Below are 18773 nucleotides of genomic sequence, written 5' to 3' on the forward strand. Positions count from 1 at the left end.
AGAAACATTATCTCCCTCCATTGATGTGCAGCACCAGCAATGTGTACCTCCTACAATAATGTGCCAAGGCTCCTTAGCACCTTTCAAATGCACAGCCACTCCCATCTCCAATGCCAAAGCAGCTGATAGATGGGACCACTGCCACTTGCAAGTTTCCCTCCAAGCAATTCACCATCCTGACTTGGAAATAGAACATCGCAGGAACTGGCCTTCAGCCCACCATGTCTGGCCCCACCATGATGCCATTTAAATCTCTTTCCATCTGTGGTTCATAACTGTCTATTCCTTGCCTGTTCATGTGTCTGCCTAAATATCGCTTACACATTGCTACCATATCTGCCTCTACCAACTCCTCCTGTCTTAGTCCAGTCCAGGCACCTATCACCCTCTGCATAAAAGCCTTGACTTGCACATTTCCTTTTAACTTGACCCTCTCACCTTAAACCAATGGGTGTTCCCCCTCAACGTTTGACATTTCCATTCTGGAAAAAAAGATTCTGACTTTCCACTCTATCCATGCATCTCATAATTTTATATACTTCAATCTAGTCACCCCTCAGACCCTGACAGTCTACCAAAAAAATCCAGGATTGTCCAACCTATCCTTCTAGAGCATACACACCAATCCAGGCAACATTCTGGTAAACTTCTTTTGCACTCTCACCAAAACTTCCACATCTCTGCTACAGTACGGTAACCAGAACTGCACATAGCACTCCAAATAGGTCGAACACAATTTTTATACAAGTATATTGTAATTCCTTCATTGTCACTAGGCTAACATCTGGGAATTCCCCCTCCCCCGGTTGTCCCTATACTAAGTGAACTGTAGTGGTTTGAAAGGCAACTCCCCACCACCTTCACAATGTCAGTTAGGGTTGAGCAATAAATACTGCCTAGCCAGTGATTTCCCCCATTCCCTGAATGCATTTACAGTGGGTCAGCTGTGCTGAAAGCAGACCAAGCCAACCAGATATCATCTATGCATGTGTGTGATAGAGAGGAATTGTCCCAAAAAAGACTGTTTATGGTCAAAAGATCTTGAATTCTAATGTTGAATGCAAAAACTGTAATGTCCCTATACTGAAAACGAAATGCTACCCCTGTAGCTTTTGTTGGACTTTGCTGGAGTGCTGAAACAGTCATAGGACAGTAATATGATCTTAAGAGCAAGATGGTATGTCAGAAAGGCAAGCGACTAGGAGGCTAAGGTCATGTTTCTGGACAAGTAGAAGTGTTGCATGAAGTGGTCACTCAGTCTATGTTTGTTGGTTCAGAGTACAGGAGACAATTGCATTGAGCTCAACTAAACGGTGGAGCTGGCTTGAGGAGTCAAATGGCCTACTCTTGTCTATTGACCTACTCCTGTCTATGTTCTGTGTTTCTATATTTTTCTTCGCCTGAGAATATTCAACTTGTGCTGGGCCACAATTAGTTTGTAGCCTATCAACCTCTAGTACTTTAGTCGAGTGATGTATCTTAAAGAATATGCTTTGCCCTTGGTATGAACAAGCTATTTTATCATGAGTTTTGTAGCTGCTTGTGGTCTTGTACTGCCCCAATATCAATACCTCCACATTGTCAGCAGGGATTGCAGGATAATAATTTGGATGGGAAACCTGGCAGATTTTTCCTGCATAGAATCAAATACTTCTAGGATTACTTGTGTGAGATCATGTCTTACGTGCTAACTTTCTTCCCATAAATTTCATCTTCTTGCAACAAAACATGGCTGAGTTGTCAGGATAAGTTATTTATTAAATGTAGAATCTGGCAATATAATTTGCAAGTATCTTGATCAAAATGGGCTTTTATCTCCACTGGGGTGAAATTATATCAGAGAAAATCATTTTAATGAGGTAAATTGTACATTGATTTGTTAGTTTTTGATCAGGAGATGTATGTAATAAAATGGATTGGAATGGCCTATTCTGTTGTTCACTTTAATCTGAATTGAAGTCATGCTCCCAATCCAGTGGGCCAGAGATGTTCTCACATGAACCTACGGCACTGCAGTTTTTGGGGTTGCGGTTTTATATCCTTGCTGTTTAGTTGTAATTGAGTGTCAAATGGAACTAAGAATTTAGATTGTGGTAGCATCTGTGGCTGTGATAGATGTTGGAGAAATGCTGGGTTGGTTCAGTGCTGTCAACAAAATCTTGAGATGGCCTAATCATTTTTGTTTGGTTGAGTATAACTCGCAGCTAAAAACAATGTAACAAACCTGAGGTGAAGTTTCTCAAATTTTGTACAGAGAAGTAATAACTATTTTATGACTTTGGTTGCTTATACATTGTGCAGATTTACTGAAATCGGGAGGGTGGTGGTGAAGTTCTCATATCAATAGGCTCATAGTCCAGAAACCCAGGTTGATCTAGATGTAGGAGTTTGATCCCACATGGCAGATTTGATCCCACATGGCAGATGAGAAATTCGAATTCAGTTTAAGAATCTGGAATTAAAAGCTGGACTGTTGTAAAATCCCAACTAATTTGATCAGATTTCCTTCTCCGAAGGATATTCAGTTTATATCTGGTCTGATCTATATGCGACCCCAAGCCCACAGCAATGTGATTGACTCTGACTCTGAACTGCAGTAAATGTTGGCCAAGCCAACAACATCAATGTCCCACGAATGAATAAAATAAATAGTGGACATACAATAGATTGTGATATCTTTTCCTGCTTTGATGCCCATAGAAACTGAATTTCTTGGATCAGTTAGCCATGGATACCTTTTTTTAAATTTTATTATTTTTGCTCTGTCCCAGAACACTGGTGCCAATTGAAATACACTCAATATAGTATCATATAGTTTAGATGAGGCCAGTTAATTGCATCTTTTCAGTAAAGTCCCTTCAGTCCATCACACATGTTAGCAGTCTATTTAAAAAGGAACAGTTTCTTCATTTTCCATTTTTTGCCCATATACGGAGATCTTAAAGGGACTGCATAATTCAACAAATAATCTCTACTGCAAAAGAAACACTAGTTTGAGGGAACAGAGATTGAGTGATGTTAATAAGGTAGAAGTAGGCAGCTTTTGTTTTGGAGCAAATATGTTCACCCTACTACTCATCCCTTGCAATCACTTATCACTGGTCTTGCCATCATAACCTTGCAGTTCATGTCTCAAAATGTGATGATGCTTTTCCAAATAACAAGGTAGGGAAGATTGAATGGGTTATTGTCACCTCAGTGAGTTTTAATGGGAGGGAGAAGAGGCTAAGCAGCCCTGTGTGGATTATCTCAGTAAAGCATTCTTACTAAATTGTTTTAAGGACACCATGTAGGGTACAGCCTTTGTGCCCCACACAGCACTTTAACAGTTTCATTTCCAGGCGACATACATAAAAATATATGGATGTATGTTCATTGGTTCTTTCCTGAATTTGCTTTGACCCGTCCAACGTTACATGCTTGGTTATTTAAATCAATTGCTTATTGATGTGCTTAGTCATTATGCAGACTTTGGTAACTCTGCTACCAATTTGAAGGAACCTGTTTCTTATGTCTTTCAAACCTTGTATTTGCTCAAAGAATGTACCCGTTTGTAGCAAAATTATTGATTTCCTATTTAATATTTTCATGCTGTTCACACTTGTTTCAATGCTCAAATATAACTTGGAAAAATATTGTTGCTTTCCATTGATGCTTATACAGTGACACCTTACAATATGAATTTATATTAGTTGGTTTGGAATGCTTTTTAAAACATTTTTCACTTGAATGTTCAGTCATAAATACTTTTATGATATCTTGCTTTTCTGATATGTGTAAATGCATTTTGGCATTGTTTCATATGAAAACCAGCACTGATTTGGTGTATATATAACAGATTAGTTTGTCTATTTGTGTTGGATTTCAGGTCATTCGATATTGTTGGTTCCTCATTCTTTCTTGAAAATAGGTCAAATTGTAGGATTAAATAAGCATTGGTCATTAGATCAATAAACACCGGTGCCATGTGTAGGGCAGCTACTATACATCGATACAATTTGGGGAGAATTGCACTCAGCTTCTTGGAAGGATCATTATTCCTTTTCATTTGCAATCTGTAGAATTTATTTAATCAGTTACAGGACCTTTTCTGGAGGTTGGTAACTACAATACCTATTGTAATTTTACTGTTTTCATCCCAATATATAAAAGGCAATGACTTGTCTATCAATAATTCTTTGTTTGTTAATCCTGAGACAGTGAATTATCCTTAAATTACTACTGTTGGAATTGAAGCAAACCATGTATCTGCCAGAAACTACTGCATTTTGCCATCAAATTGCACTGAGAATGTTGAGGACGGCTAAATAATATATTTTAAATCTGACAATTCAGAGCATGATTTAGCACTTCAATTTAAATTCCTTTTTCTGTCCCCATTGGGTTTTTGATACTATATAGGTAACGCTGGTTCTAGATTCTGTATAAATTGGCTACATTTACCTGGAAAGACAATCTACTTCATAATACAGGCTGTAACAATCTTTCGGGTATTTTTTAATGGGGCTGAAGCAGGTGGAGGGAGAGAGTGGACATCCTGTTTCGTGCCCATTTTGAGGAATTAGAATATTCTGTTGAAGTGGATATAAACTGAAGATTGAAATCTAGTTTCTGAATCCTTTGCTAAATGTCAACTTTTCAAACACGAACTGATTCAGATGCTACATGTACTATACTGAAGTGACCTCTTAGTATTTATTGTCCCAGCTTTACTTCTCTGGGTGAAGTGGTTTGGTCTTAATATTTGGTCATAAACTTTTGATGACTTCCATAAGCATTGATCATGAGAATGGTAGTTTACTGGTAATCTAGAGTAAACACTCCACTCCAGTTGCTGAAATGTGAGAGAAACAGCAGGTCTGGCAGCGTCTGTAGAGAGAAAGCAGTTAACATTTCCAGCCCACTGACCCTTTTTCAGGTCGTCTAGTAATCCAGAGGCCTGAGTTAATGATCCAGAGACATGAGTTCAAATTACCACAGCAGCTGGGACACTTAAATTAAATTAATATATAAATCTGGAATTAAAATGCAAGTATTACTAATGGTAGCAATCTAATTGCTGAATTGTCATTAAAAACTCAGCACATTTATTGCCTTTAGAGAAGAAAATCTTCCCTCTTTACCCAGTCTGGGCCAAATTTGATGGCAGACCTACTGCAGTGTAGTTGATTCTTAATCATACTCTGAAATGGCTCCGAAAGCCACTTTGTTTAAAGTAAGTCAGGGATCAGCAGTAGAAGCTCAAATAATCAGTGATCCTTTCAGTTTGCAAATTATCTTAAGGAACAAAATCAGCAGTAATTCAATTAATGAAAGCCAATGCGATCAAGTGCAAAGTAACTTGTGACAGCACATTACTAAAAGTGACCAGTTTTAACTTAATGTGGTGAGCTGGTTCATGTGATCCTCTCTGCAACTTCAGTGACTTTGACAGTGCACAGCAAGATTCTTGTCAGTGGATAACTGCAAAACCAGGAAATGTTGTACTGATACAATATTTGTAAATAAAGCAGTTGCCACAGGAATTGATGATTTTTTTCTAAACAGTGGAGGTACTCATTCTCAGCCACAAAGATAGCCACAAATCTATCTGCCCTGTATATTGCACTCCTCTCCAAATTGACTGACAATGCACAAGAAGTCAAGAAATACTGGAGCAAGACCTGGGTTCCAGTCATTGAGTATAATGAAGTGTCTTTGTATATGGTCTCTCAACTGTCATTGAAATTTGGACATAGTGTATCACATCCCATTAAGCTACACTGATTCCATACTTTCCTGTCAAAAGAATATCTGACAGTATTGGAGGAGAAAGTGAGGTCTGCAGATGCTGGAGTATCAGAGCTGAAAATGTGTTGCTGGAAAAGCACAGCAGGTCAGGCAGCATCCAAGGAACAGGAAATTCGATGTTTCGGGCATAAGCCCTTCATCAGGAAGGAGGAAAGTGTGTCCAGCAGGATAAGATAAAAGGTAGGGAGGAGGGACCTGGGGGAGGGGTGATGGAGATGAGAGGTGGAAGGAGGTCAAGGTGAGGGTGATAGGCTGGAGTGAGGTGGGGGTGGAGAGGTCAGGAAGAAGATTGCAGGTTAGGAAGGCGGTGCTGAGTTCGAGCGCAGTAGGTTAAAATCTTCGAGGAGAAAGTGAGGTCTGCAGATGCTGGAGTATCAGCTAAAAATGTGTTGCTGGACGCAGTATTGGCCAGATTCAGCTTTTTTTTTGTCTTGTCTCTAATCAGAGCATTTTGGGAAACCATCCAGGAGGTATTATCACCATGTCTAGTATTACTGCCCCATCAGACCCATTGTCCAATCATGTTGTTTGAAATGCACAGACTTGTAAAGTTGTTATCACTATCAGCAAGAAAATATTGCCACCCTCTTCCCTGCATGAACTATGGCTAGCCACCTATGGGGCAGCAGCCAGCCTCTCTCCAAGATGGCAGCAGCTCACAGCGGCCTCTCCACACTGAGAGCTACTAAATTCCAGGTCCATGTAACACCCTCTGTCCTGGAGGAAGCTGTCTTGTTTTTATTGTGTCTATTGTGTATGGTAGAAGTGACAATAAAGAAGCTACTTGACTATATGACACTGTGGTTTAGATCTATAATTGGGAAGATATTGAGCAACTTGGGCACCCTTTCTCGTTCTCCATATGCATTTTAGTGTCTCAAGTCACCAAAGCCCTTTGAGAGGAATGAGAAAGCTAATTCCAGTAAGAATGCACACTATCATTGATTTTCACCTTGGACTTCAAATATGTACCAGACACCCACTCAAACCACCAGTATTCTTTGCTGTAAATAGCATATTGAGAATTTATGCATGTCTTGAATTTACAAAAATGAGAATTAAACTTTTCTGAAATGTTTAGATTTTAACTTCTGTTTGTACTTAATTGTTGCAAGTTAGGCAGCTGTCCTGTTTCAACTTGTAATTTATTACTAGCATTTAGGTTCTTGCATTAAGGGGAGAAAAAAGAAATGCTTAGATATGTAAAGTGAGTTGGTTAAACAAGGGTACTGAAAAAGTAGGTTATAGATCTCTTGGATACTTTTGTCACATGGTTCTGGATGATTAATTTAACTTTGTGGGTGATTAATTACAATGTGCTCTTTCTTATGCAGAAAATAATTGAATGTGTTATTTGTTAAGGACCTACAGTTAAATAATGAGCCCATGCAAAATTGGGAGTAAAGCAAGTGATAGATTTTATTCTGAAAACAATGCTTGATTTTTGTTAGATTTAGTTTCTTTTCCATGAGGATGAGGATGGTTTTATTTTTTATAATTGTGATCTGTCATGTTGATGGCAGCTGATAAATGCAAGAAAGGTCTTTTAAGATTAACTCAATTTTATTATTAAATAAAAATTGCTCTCAAGGGGTGGGTCATAGCTGGAATAAAATTGGATTTAAACTGTGTGGCACATTAGGGAATCTTTTAGATTAAGCAAAAAAATTAGATATTTAACCTTCAGTAAGCTGTTCAGTAAAAGCTGCTGTTTTGAAGCTAAAGGGTAGAAGGATTTTGAGAAGTCTTTGAGTGAAAATATTTTTACAGATCTAAAATGTTCTGCAATTGAATATGATGTCTTTGTTTTTTGTTGATAAAATGTAAGATTAAAAACAGTTCTGAGTATACAGCTCACTTTTAGAAAATTATTACATGGCGATCACTGGTGTTTTAGATTAACCCACTTATTGTGTTGGAAAAACTCCTGGCCAACATACAGTTTCTAATAACATTTTGACATTAGAAGCTCGAGGAAAATAGTATTTAAGCCCCTCTTGGTGTGGGCAGTTGATAACTTTTCATTCATAATTAGGTCATAGTGAATCAAGAGACATTTCAGGGAAATTGAACTGTCAGTGGGTAGAAACAAGCATTTGACCTCATCACATTGAGTGGGGCCCATCATAATTTGTTCATTTGGTGCCCATCAGCCCAGCCTCATCTCTCATACGCCACCTTGCTGACCTTCCCTCTCCAATTCCGCTTGGTTCAGCTTTAATTATGACTCAGCAGACCCGAAGAAATATTGCAGCCTGCTCTCGAAAACCCTGAACTGCCACTCACCAAAAGATTGGTTTTTAACAGGTAATAAATGCCCAGAGGAAACAGTGCTGTATGTTGCACGCATCCAGTGTGTCTGTTTTCTCAATCCTTTAATTTTATGCTGATGATGGCAGGTTTTTTTAAAGAAACACTTTCATTTATTTTATGCTGCAAACATACTGTCAACATTACATGGAATCTGCAGATGTGCTTATTATAATTTATGTATAAAGCTATGACATCTATACCGCAGCAATGGCACTCTTTCCTTAAATTCCAAATCTTGCACAATACTCATTTTCATTCTTGACTGCTCCCTGGTTAATTTTAGTTCGTATTACCCAAATGAGAGCATCTTCTTAACACTGCCCCCAAGTCTGATTCATTTTCATTTTCCACACTGCCTGTTTGAGTTTGAGTGAAATTGCACAGTTGCTGTTGAAGTTTTAATGATTTTTTTTTAGTGATTTTATTCTATTGTTGTAGGTCTGGAGTCAGCTGTAGTTCAGACCAGGTTAGGATGGTAGATTCCCTTCCTGAAGGGACACTAGTGAAACATAGAATGAGAGAAGGAGTTGACAGTATTGGCCCATGAAACCCTCTCTGCTATTCTACTTGGCCACGGCTGATTGTTTATCTCCATACAATTTTCCCACTATTACCCAGACCTCTGACACCTTTAGCTAACAGAAATCTATAGAAACTAGAAGCAGGCCCAGTTAAGGCTACTCTGCCATTCACTATAATTGTGGCTGATCTTCCACCTCAGTGCCATATTCCCGCTTGTTCTCCATACATGTTGATCACTTTAGCTTAAATTATTTCTTTAATATATCTAGTGATTTGGCATTCACAGTTTTGTGGTAAAGATTTCCGCAAATTCACCCTCCATGTGAAGAAATTTCTCCTTTCAGTCTGAAATGTCATAGAACAGAATCCTTTCTGTGTGGAAGCAGGCCATTTGGCCCAACAAGTCCACACTGGCCCTCAGAGCATTCCATCCAGACCCAGACCCCCTACCTTATTATTCTACATTTCCCATGGCTAATGCACCAAATGTACACATTCCTGAACACTGAACAATTTAACGTGGCCAATTCTCCTAACCTGTCCATCTTTGGATTGTGGGAAGAAACCAGTGCACCCGGATGAAACCCACGCAGGCACAGGGAGAATGTACAAATTCCACACAGTGTGGTCATCCGAAGCTGGAATAGACCCAGGGTCCCTGGCACTGAGGCAGCAGTGCTAGCCACAGTGCTGCCCTGGTTTATCCCATAACCCAAGACTCTGACCCTTTTTGTTCTAGACACCCCAGGCCTAGGGCATTAGCGCCCCTACATCCAATCTGTCCAGCCCTGTTGGAATTGTATGTTTCAATGAAATCCCCTCTGTCTTATAAATTCCAGTGAATAATGGTCCTGTTGTGCCTATCTCTTGGAATAATAAAAGATATGGTTTTGCAACAATTGCTTCACCATTGCATTACCTTGCTGCAATTTTGGGGCAGAACATCTGGTTACACTGAGCTTTGTGAGCCGCAAGTCTTCAAGAGGTCCTTCCAATCCCATGAACATAAATGTTATCGATCATATGACATTTCACTAGATACTCAACCTGGACACCTGATGTTTATCTTTGGTTTTGGATTTAAATGGGCAGGCAATGGGCTCCAGTCTCCTAACAGTGACTGTAGGGACTAAGCCAATTACCAACTCAAAGTTACCATAGTTGCGCTCTCATTAGATACGTGACTGGTAGTTTAATCTGTGGGTCATAAGACCTTGAAGACAACTTGCTCATATGGGATGGGAAATGTCAGCAGCATGGCTTTTAGTTGTGATCCTGTAGAAACACCTATTCAAGAGAAGTGAAAATAAATTATTTGCATGACAAGATATCTCTAACACCAACAGCAAGACAAAAGACTAGAAAAAAATTTTCAATGCTCAAAATACAAGGAGCAAATTATTGCAGATGCTGGAATCTACTGAAAGCAAAAAATGCTGGAAATGACACTGGGTCAGGCAGCATCCATGGAGAGGTTTCAAATCTAGATGACTTTCAATGTCTGCTTTAAAAAGGAGTCTGATTTTTTTTCCTAGCTGGAGCTTGGTATCCTTTAAATGACACAGGAAATATTTGCTCCCTATTCCTTCCCTCTACTCGGAAGGTGGCAGCTGGAATGCAGGCAAAGGCTGAACTGCTATTGAAACTTGTAACTACATAAATTAGGGTTCAGTTACCTTACTTTTTGAAGCCTGAAGTTGTTTCCATTGGAAACTTGTCAGTTAAATGACAGCTTAATATTTATTTATCTTCAGTTCCAAAAGTGCTTTTTTTAATGCCCACATTCTATGAAGATGAGCAAACATTTGTTCATTGTGATAAGCATGTGGAATTCACTGCCAATGAAAGCAGTCAAAGCCAAAACATGGAATGATTTCAAGAAGGAGTTGAGTGTTAAAACCAGGGAACAAAGAGATCAAAAGAGATGGGTGAGAAGCAGGGACCGGCTATTGAGTTGGGTGATCAGTCATGATCACAACGAGTGGCAGCGCAGGCTCAAAGGGCTGAATAGCCTATTTCTATTTTCTATGCTATGTGCTACCGTGCTCGTTTTTTTTTGTAAATAAATTTATTAGCAATTTTTTCAAACTTATAAAATTATTGTATTTTTCAATCAATAGCTGAAAATGTATCGCAGGAAAAGCGCAGCAGGTCAGGCAGCATTCAAGGAACAGGAAATTCGACGTTTCGGGCCAGAGCCCTTCATCAGGAATCAGGCTTATGCCCGAAACGTCGAATTCCCTGTTCCTTGGATGCTGCCTGACCACCTGTGCTTTTCCAGCAACACATTTTCAGCTCTAATCTCCAGCATCTGCAGACCTCATTTTCTCCTTTTTCAATCAATAACAAATATCTGTATAATAAAAAAAAACACAAATTACAGTACAACTACTGTCTACTAACTACTAACCTACCCTATAATACAAAATAAACCCTAACACTACAAAGCAACACCAATAAATAACAAATAGATTTTTTAAAAAGCCAAAAAAAACAAAAAAACACACATACAGAACAGATCAGCTATGTTTGGCACAAATCTCCCAAACAAAGGAATGGGAGCATTGTGTATATATACCCATATTAACTCAGGAGAGCCCTCTCCAGGACCCAGGGCTTACCAAACCTAACCAACCTGGTTAAACAAATGCCCAAGTTAAGATAACTGACAAATCTATATCCAAATAACTCTAGTAGGGCTGCCATATCTTTTAAAAACGGTCTGTTGTCTGGTGCGCCATGTTTGTAAAGAAAACTCCAAGGGAATGTGCTCCACAATTAACTTCTGCCATCCCAGCAAGCCCAGCGGGTTATCAGACACCCAATTCATCAGAATGTTCTTCCATACACAGTATGCAAGAATATTAAATAGTTTCTCCCCATGCCAGTCTAAAGATGGTAAATTCGGTAGATCTAAGAGGAGAGATATCAGGTCTACTTTTGACTTCAGTCCTCAATACCCTCCCTATCTCTCTCGCCATGGCACTCCAATAAACGCTCAATCTGTGGCATGTCCAGAAGCGATGGATAACAGTACCTACACTTATTTTACATTTGGGGCTGCCCCTTGTAAACTTCAGACAGTCTGGTACCAGATGAACCCTGTGCAGAACTTTTAACTGTGTAGCGCATGTCCTATTACAGATTGAGATCTTTCAAGCATTCTCCCATATATTCTCCAATGTTTCAGAAGAGTTCTCCACGCCCAGCGCTTGCTCTCAGACCCCTTATAGCCGGTTAATATCCTGCCAGGCCCTGCCACCCATCAGGCAATAGAGGGCACTAACTGAAAGGGCGCTTGTGGAACGTAGCAACAACCTCTCTATATCGGGCTTAGTGAGAAGCGTAGTCTTCTGGATGAAATCCCTAGCCTGAACAAAACGGAAAAGGTCTCCGCTGGGCAACCCGTGTTTGCAGCTCAGTTGCTCAAAAGACATCATAACCTCCTCCTCAAACAAGTCTCCCAAACTAGAAACTCCTCTTGCTGCCCATATCCTGAACCCTGAGTCCATCATCCCTGGTCGGAACCCTGGCATGCCAACTATAGGTGTAAATGGTGAAGTCTTGGATAAACAACCCTCACTCTGACCCATCACCCTTCATGCCTTGATTGTACTAATGACAATGGGGTTCCGGCAGTGGTCCATAACTGTCCCCATCTTATCCATGAACAACAGGTTAATAAGAGGGCACATTGCATGGAAGGCCTTAATATCCAGCCATATTGAGTTCAGATTGTTACCTACCCAATCACAGACAAAGGACAGCAGCAGGAAACTCAATTGATACCTCCTGGTATCTGGGAAATCAACTCCTCTCCCTCCGAGGCAACTGCAATTTAGTAAGTTTGACGAGGGGCCGCCCACGATGCCGGATAAAGGAACCAAACCATCCCATAAGCTTCTGCAGCGTTAACCTGGGAAACATTATAGGGAGCATACGCATGGGATAAAGCAAATGAGGAAGAGCATTCATCTTAATGAGAGATATTCGGCCCAGCCATGAAATTGGAAGAGCCTCCCATCTCTGGAGATCCTGCCTAATATTGTCGAGCAAGTGAGCAAAGTTAGTCCGAAATAACAGATCGAACTTGGGGGTAATAAAAATGCCTAGGTATTGGAACCCTGCCCGTGACCACTTAAAAGGGAACTTAGGGCCACCTTCAACTTCTGGCATATCCTTAAGGTTCCCCAAAGGCTATAGCCTCCGGTTTTGCCAAGTTAATCTTGTATCCTGAAATAGCCCCAAATGAATTGATACATTGTGTTAAATGGGGTACGGAGGTCATTGGGTTTGATTAAAAACAAAAGGACATCATCCGCATACAGTATAATCTTGTGTACCCTCGATCCTACTTCTGGACCGGTTATGTGGACATTCTGATGAATGACCTCTGCCGGCGGCTCTATCACCAAATACACAACAACGGTGAGAGGGGGCAGCCTTGTCGACTATCCCTACCAATTGTAAAATTCCCAGACTTCACCCCATTGGCGATGACCACGGCCAGAGAGTGGCGATATCAAACCTCCACCCACCTAGCAAAGACCCCACCCAACCCAAACTGTTCTAAGACCTAAGAAAAGTTATGGCCATTCCACCCGGTCAAATGCTTTCTCTGCATCTGAGGAAATCACCAACCCCTGAAGCGATCGTTGCTGACAAGCTTGGACCATATTCAGCAACCTTCTAATGTTATTAGAGGACCTACGGCCCCTTATAAAGCCTGCCTGGTCCTCTTTAATAATATGTGGCAGCACCAGGATCATGGTCAGAATCTTTAAATCTGAATTTAATAGAGATGTGCCTGTATCCTCAGGAGCCTTCCCCTTCTTAAGAATTCATGCATATAGGAGTGATTTGTACATCTCCAACAAAGGCCCTGACAGAATCCCCTATAAACTCCTTAAAACCCACCCAGGAGACCATCAGGGCCACGTGCATTCCCGCTCTGAAGTTACCTAGCAGCCCCCTGTATTTCCTGAACTGTCAAGGGGGCATTAAGGAGAGAGGCCTGTTCCAAGGCTATCCCGGGAGGTTCAGGTTCTTAAAAAAAGTCTCCATTTTAGCCCTCCTGTCCTTGCAACCTTCAGACCGATACAATTCAGAGTAAAAGCTCCAAAAAGCCTCATTAATCTTTTTAGCATCGTATGTAAGGACCCGGCGCTGTCTCTGATTGCAGTAATGGATTGGGGAGCACGCTTTTTCCGAGTCAGGGATGCTGAATACTTCCCTGGCCTATCCCCATATTTGAACAGCCTTTGTCTAGCAAAGGCAAGTTCATTCTTTGTGTTTTGTGTCGGTATCGAATTCGAGGCAGCCCAAAGGGCTGTGATCCACTGTAGCTTAGTCACCAAAGGCCACGCAAAATGTGTCAACTTGGTGGCTTTCAACCATGTCTCAAGTAGACGCTGCTGTTCCTCCTTCTTATTTCCAGCTAGCCGAATAGGAAATAGCTAACCCCCTAGCAAAGGCCTTAGCAGTCTCCCATAGCCTAGACTGACTACTAGCCGTGCCTGAATTGATAGTCCAGAATTCCTGAAACTTCTTCAAAAAGTATTCCACATATTTTGGAATCCTTAAGGTTCCAAATACCTTTGCCACAAACTTAACCCTTCACCTTTGGCCTTAACCTCCAAATATACCGCTGCGTGATCAGAGATAGCTATATTCCCAATTTTACAACCCATACTCGAATCCAGAAGAGCCAAGGGAGCCAGAAAGAGATCACTCCTCATGTGACATTTATGTGGGTTTGAAAAAACGGTGAAGTCCCTGCCGGTAGGGTGAAGACATCTCCAAATATCCACCAGCCCCAACTCCTCGCATAAGTCAACCACTTGCTTGGCCTGCGACGAAATAGTTGGGGGCCCACAAGGCATCCTGTCCACTGTCAGATCCAAAAGACAATTAAAATCCACACACACACACACACACACACACACACACACACACACACACACACACACACAAATAATGTGCCGTGTTCCAAAAGCACTCAATTTAGAGAAAGCACTAATCAAAAATTTGAAGGGATGCACTGGAGGACAGTAGACACTTAAAATGCCATATTCCTCCCCAGGTATCAGTGCTTTAAGTATCACAAACCGTCCCTGCTCATCTTTAACCTGCTCTAATAATGTGAACGGAAGATTTTTCTGAATAAGTACCCTACTTTTATTGTAAAGGATGAAAAGAATACCCAGTCATAACCCCCCTGTTGTAATTTCAGGTGTTCCCCATCATCAAGATAGGTTTCCTGCAACAAAACGATATCAACCCTTTCCCTCTTCAGGCTAGAAAGCACTTTTTTCCTTTCAACAGGCAAATGATTTCCGTTAATGTTTCAGGTATACCATTTAATTAAGACACTTAGCCATATCCCCTTTCAGAGACCCTTGAAGCCCTCTGAGGGAGAACCCTGCTTACAAAGCACCAAGCACAAGTAAATAAAGACTCATAGAGTCGAAGAACTATATATACAAAAACTACTCTATCATAACTATAAACAACTATTACTACCAAAATATCTACACAAGAAACCAACTATAAAACTTTGAATAGAAGGCTCTTTTCCCCCTGCCCATATGGGGCACTCACCCTACCCATCCCCTCCTTCACAGCTCCTTCAAACCTCGACTGTGCCCCAGCCTTAGGCCAGAAAAAAAAAGGAGATGGTCCTTAAATCAACAGAAAAAAGACCAAGTCAGGATGAGCACTCCACCCATCCCGGGCTTCATGTCACCCCTACTTGTGACTAAAGGAGAAACAGAACAAACAAACAAACCAAAAAAAAGGGGGAGACAACAAAGAACATCCACAAAATTTCCCATCAGAAAATCCAATTTTTTTTTAAAAAAAAGGAACAACTTATTCCAAAGTTTCTCCCCTCTTTCCAAAAAAAATTATTAGGGAGAAAGGAAGGAAAAACATGGGGAAAGAAGGAAAAGAGAACAAACATTAACTGTATTCTTCAGGTCAATTTACCTATTTTAAAGTGTCTACAAAATTTTTAGCTTTACCCGCTGAGTCAAATGTATAAACTGAGTCCTCGTGGCTGAAATGGAGTACTGCGGGGTATCTCGTGGAGTACTGGATGCCCAGGTTACTTAGCCTCTTTTTTTTAACTTATTCGAAGGACTTCCTCTTTCGAATTAAAGCTGTGGAGAAATCCTGGAAAAATATGATTTTTGACCCCTTGTACTGCAGTAACTGCGGATCATTTTCGAGGGATCTGGAAACTTCTATGACTTTTTGCTTGTCCTTATATGAATGGAAGTGCAGTAAGACCGAGCGAGGGCGTTGCACCGGTCCTGACCTGTGCACTGTAACTTGTAACCTGTAGCCTGCTGGACTTGATGTGAAGGCCCAAAAACTTCGGCAGCCAGCTTTCAAAGAAGCTCATTGGCTGCTCACCTTCAGGGCACCTGACAATTCGGAGATTTATCCTCTGACCTAGATTTTCGAGGTCGTTGATATGGTTTTGCAAGGCCCACACCTCGCTCCAGTATCTGGATCCGACTGGATGAGGACTCCATCGCAGCTTCCGAGGCCTTGGTTCAACCTTCCACCTCCTCCAGCTGCTCCCTGAGGCCCTGGGTGTCATGCTCATGCTTCTGCAACATGGATGCGAGAGGTTGGACCTGGGCGCAAATCTCCCCATGGATTTCCTCAATCGGAGCTCCAACCTTCAAGGTAAGTCTCTCCATCACCGCAGCCAATTCCTGAGTCTGTCAGGTGCCCGGGGGGATTGTCATCCCTCCTGCAGTTTGCTGGCTCCTTTTTCCCTTTGGCATCGTTCCCACTCCCAAATATTAACAAATATGTGTTCGGTAAGGTTTTAAACTAATAATTCCACCAATAAGTTGGCCAGGGATGGCAAAAATCACCAGTATGCCTTGGCTGTTAGGCAGAGCTGTCCACAGCAGTTCTATAGAATCGTCTCCATCTTGCAGAGTCCCCTGCTCATTGTTTTTACACACACGTGAAGCATTGAGAATATGAAAACGTCAAGCTGCAAGGATGTTAGACCGCAGTTAGAACAGGCAAGTTAAATACTCTAAAACAAGGAAACAGTCCTTCTGCCATCTTCTCAGCTGCTGCCTTAAAGTGAAATGGAAGATATTACTTTATGTTAGACAATATTCACATTGCTTGGATTAAAAGTGACAAGTAACATTTGTGACACACAAGTGCCAGGCAATGACTCGTCCATTCAAGAGAAACGCTGCTTCCCTTGATATTAGTTAGCAGTACCTGTGCTGGATCCCTCACTTTCGATACCATGGGAGTTATTGTTAACCAGATATTAACTGGGTCAGCCATATAAATACTGTTACTATGAGAACCGGTCAGAGGGTGGAAATTTTGTGATGAGTAAGACATCAAACTCATCAGTAACCTCCCAAAGCCTATCCATCATCTACATGGCACAATTGAGGAATATGATGGAATACTCTCCAGTTGCCTTGATGAATGCAGTTCCAACCATATTCAAAGCTCGACACAATCTAGAACAAAACAATACACTTGATTGGCACTACATCTGCCATCTTAATTACTCGTTTCTCCACTATCAGAACATATCAGCTGCAGTTTGTACATTTACAAAACACTGCAGCATCTCTTCATTGCTCTTTTTAAAAAGCGTTTCTAAACCAACGACCTCAATTGCAAAAGCCTAAAATTCTGAATTGCAGTATTTTTGTTGAAAAGTTTGTATGTGTTATTTATTCGGTATAACTTTGCAAGTATTAGTCCATGTTCAGTGCATATTCAAGGATAAGTATTTTGATATTTCACTTTTCCTATATCAGAGGGATCTCAGCAAGTGCATTTATTATTTTTAATATAAGACAGCACTCAATTAACTTAGTGTCGGGGTCTTGTGGCTGGTTTATAGTTAGTATTGAATCTGACATTCCACCCATTTGCATAGTTGGAGCTCACTTCATTATAAATAAATTCCATATCACTGGCAAGAAAATGAGCTTCAAACTCCAAATGTACCTATGTATACAAGTATAAATTTGGAAAAGAGCCTAAATGAATATTTAGAAGAATTTCAAACTGAAAATTAAAGATGTTGTTTTGAAAATAGATGAAAATAGTTTTGGCTAAGTTAACAATAGTTGAAGTAATGAGGTTTAAAAGAACTGGAACGATCATGAAAATTTGGAAAATATGTCCATAATTGGTATCCTATTACTCATTCACATAGGTCATTTTCAAAGTTAATACAGTTTACCTAATGTGACTTCATGTATAAGAATATCCAGTAACTAAGTAGAACCATAGGGTCTGGCTCAGAAGGAGGCTTTTCGTCCCATAGTGCCTGCGCTGGCTGAATAAACTGGCTGTTCAATCTAATCATACTTTCCACCACCTGGTCCACAGACTTGCAGGTTAATCTACACCCCAGGTACAATAATTGAATCGCTTAGGACTTTTCCCCTCTTCCTCGATCCATAACCATCCCCCACCTCAATTATTTTATCCAAATAGTCACCTGACAAGCTATTCTGTTCTAAGGAAAATATCCATAGCCTATCTAATCTTTACTCATACCTTCAATTTTCAAAGCTCAAACATTTTTGTAAATCTTTTGTGTACTCTCTAAAGAAGTAATGTTCTTCCTGTAATGTGGTAACTAGAACTGTGAACAGAAGTCCAGCTGTGGGCTAACCAGAGTCTTACATAGTTCCAGGATTACCACCTTTCTTTGTATTCATTACCTTGCTCAATGCAGGGAAGTAGCCCATATGCTGCCTTTGTCACTTTTTCTAACTGTCCTGCTACCTTCAGGAACCAGTGGACATGCACTCCAAGGTTTCCCACTTCCTCAACTCCTCTCAATAGCCTCCCGTTTATTGTCTGTTCACTTGCTTTGTTTGCCCTCCCCAAATGCATAATCTTGTATTCCTCTGGATTGAATTCAATTTGCTACTCTCCCTTCCCTTGACAATCACTGCTTAACCCATGCCTCTTCAAGTAACAGTTGATCTTATCTCTCAATATTTGACACGAGTTAATTTGTTTACCACCAAGGTCAGACTTACTAGCATCATCTGACTTGGCTTATCATTTTGAATGATGGTGCAATGTTTCCCTACATACTGTATAGTGATGATCTGAAAATGCTCTTCTGA

At 40.6% G+C, this 18773-nt stretch overlaps 1 protein-coding gene across 2 annotated transcripts in view; it reads left to right on the forward strand.

Annotated features, from left to right (window-relative positions):
- ap3b1a (adaptor related protein complex 3 subunit beta 1a) overlaps window positions 1–18773 on the forward strand; it is a 309270-nt gene that overhangs the window by 209941 nt on the left and 80556 nt on the right. The window lies entirely within an intron of this gene.

This window comes from Hemiscyllium ocellatum, chromosome 2, assembly GCF_020745735.1.
Source record: "Hemiscyllium ocellatum isolate sHemOce1 chromosome 2, sHemOce1.pat.X.cur, whole genome shotgun sequence".
Lineage (NCBI taxonomy): Eukaryota > Metazoa > Chordata > Chondrichthyes > Orectolobiformes > Hemiscylliidae > Hemiscyllium > Hemiscyllium ocellatum.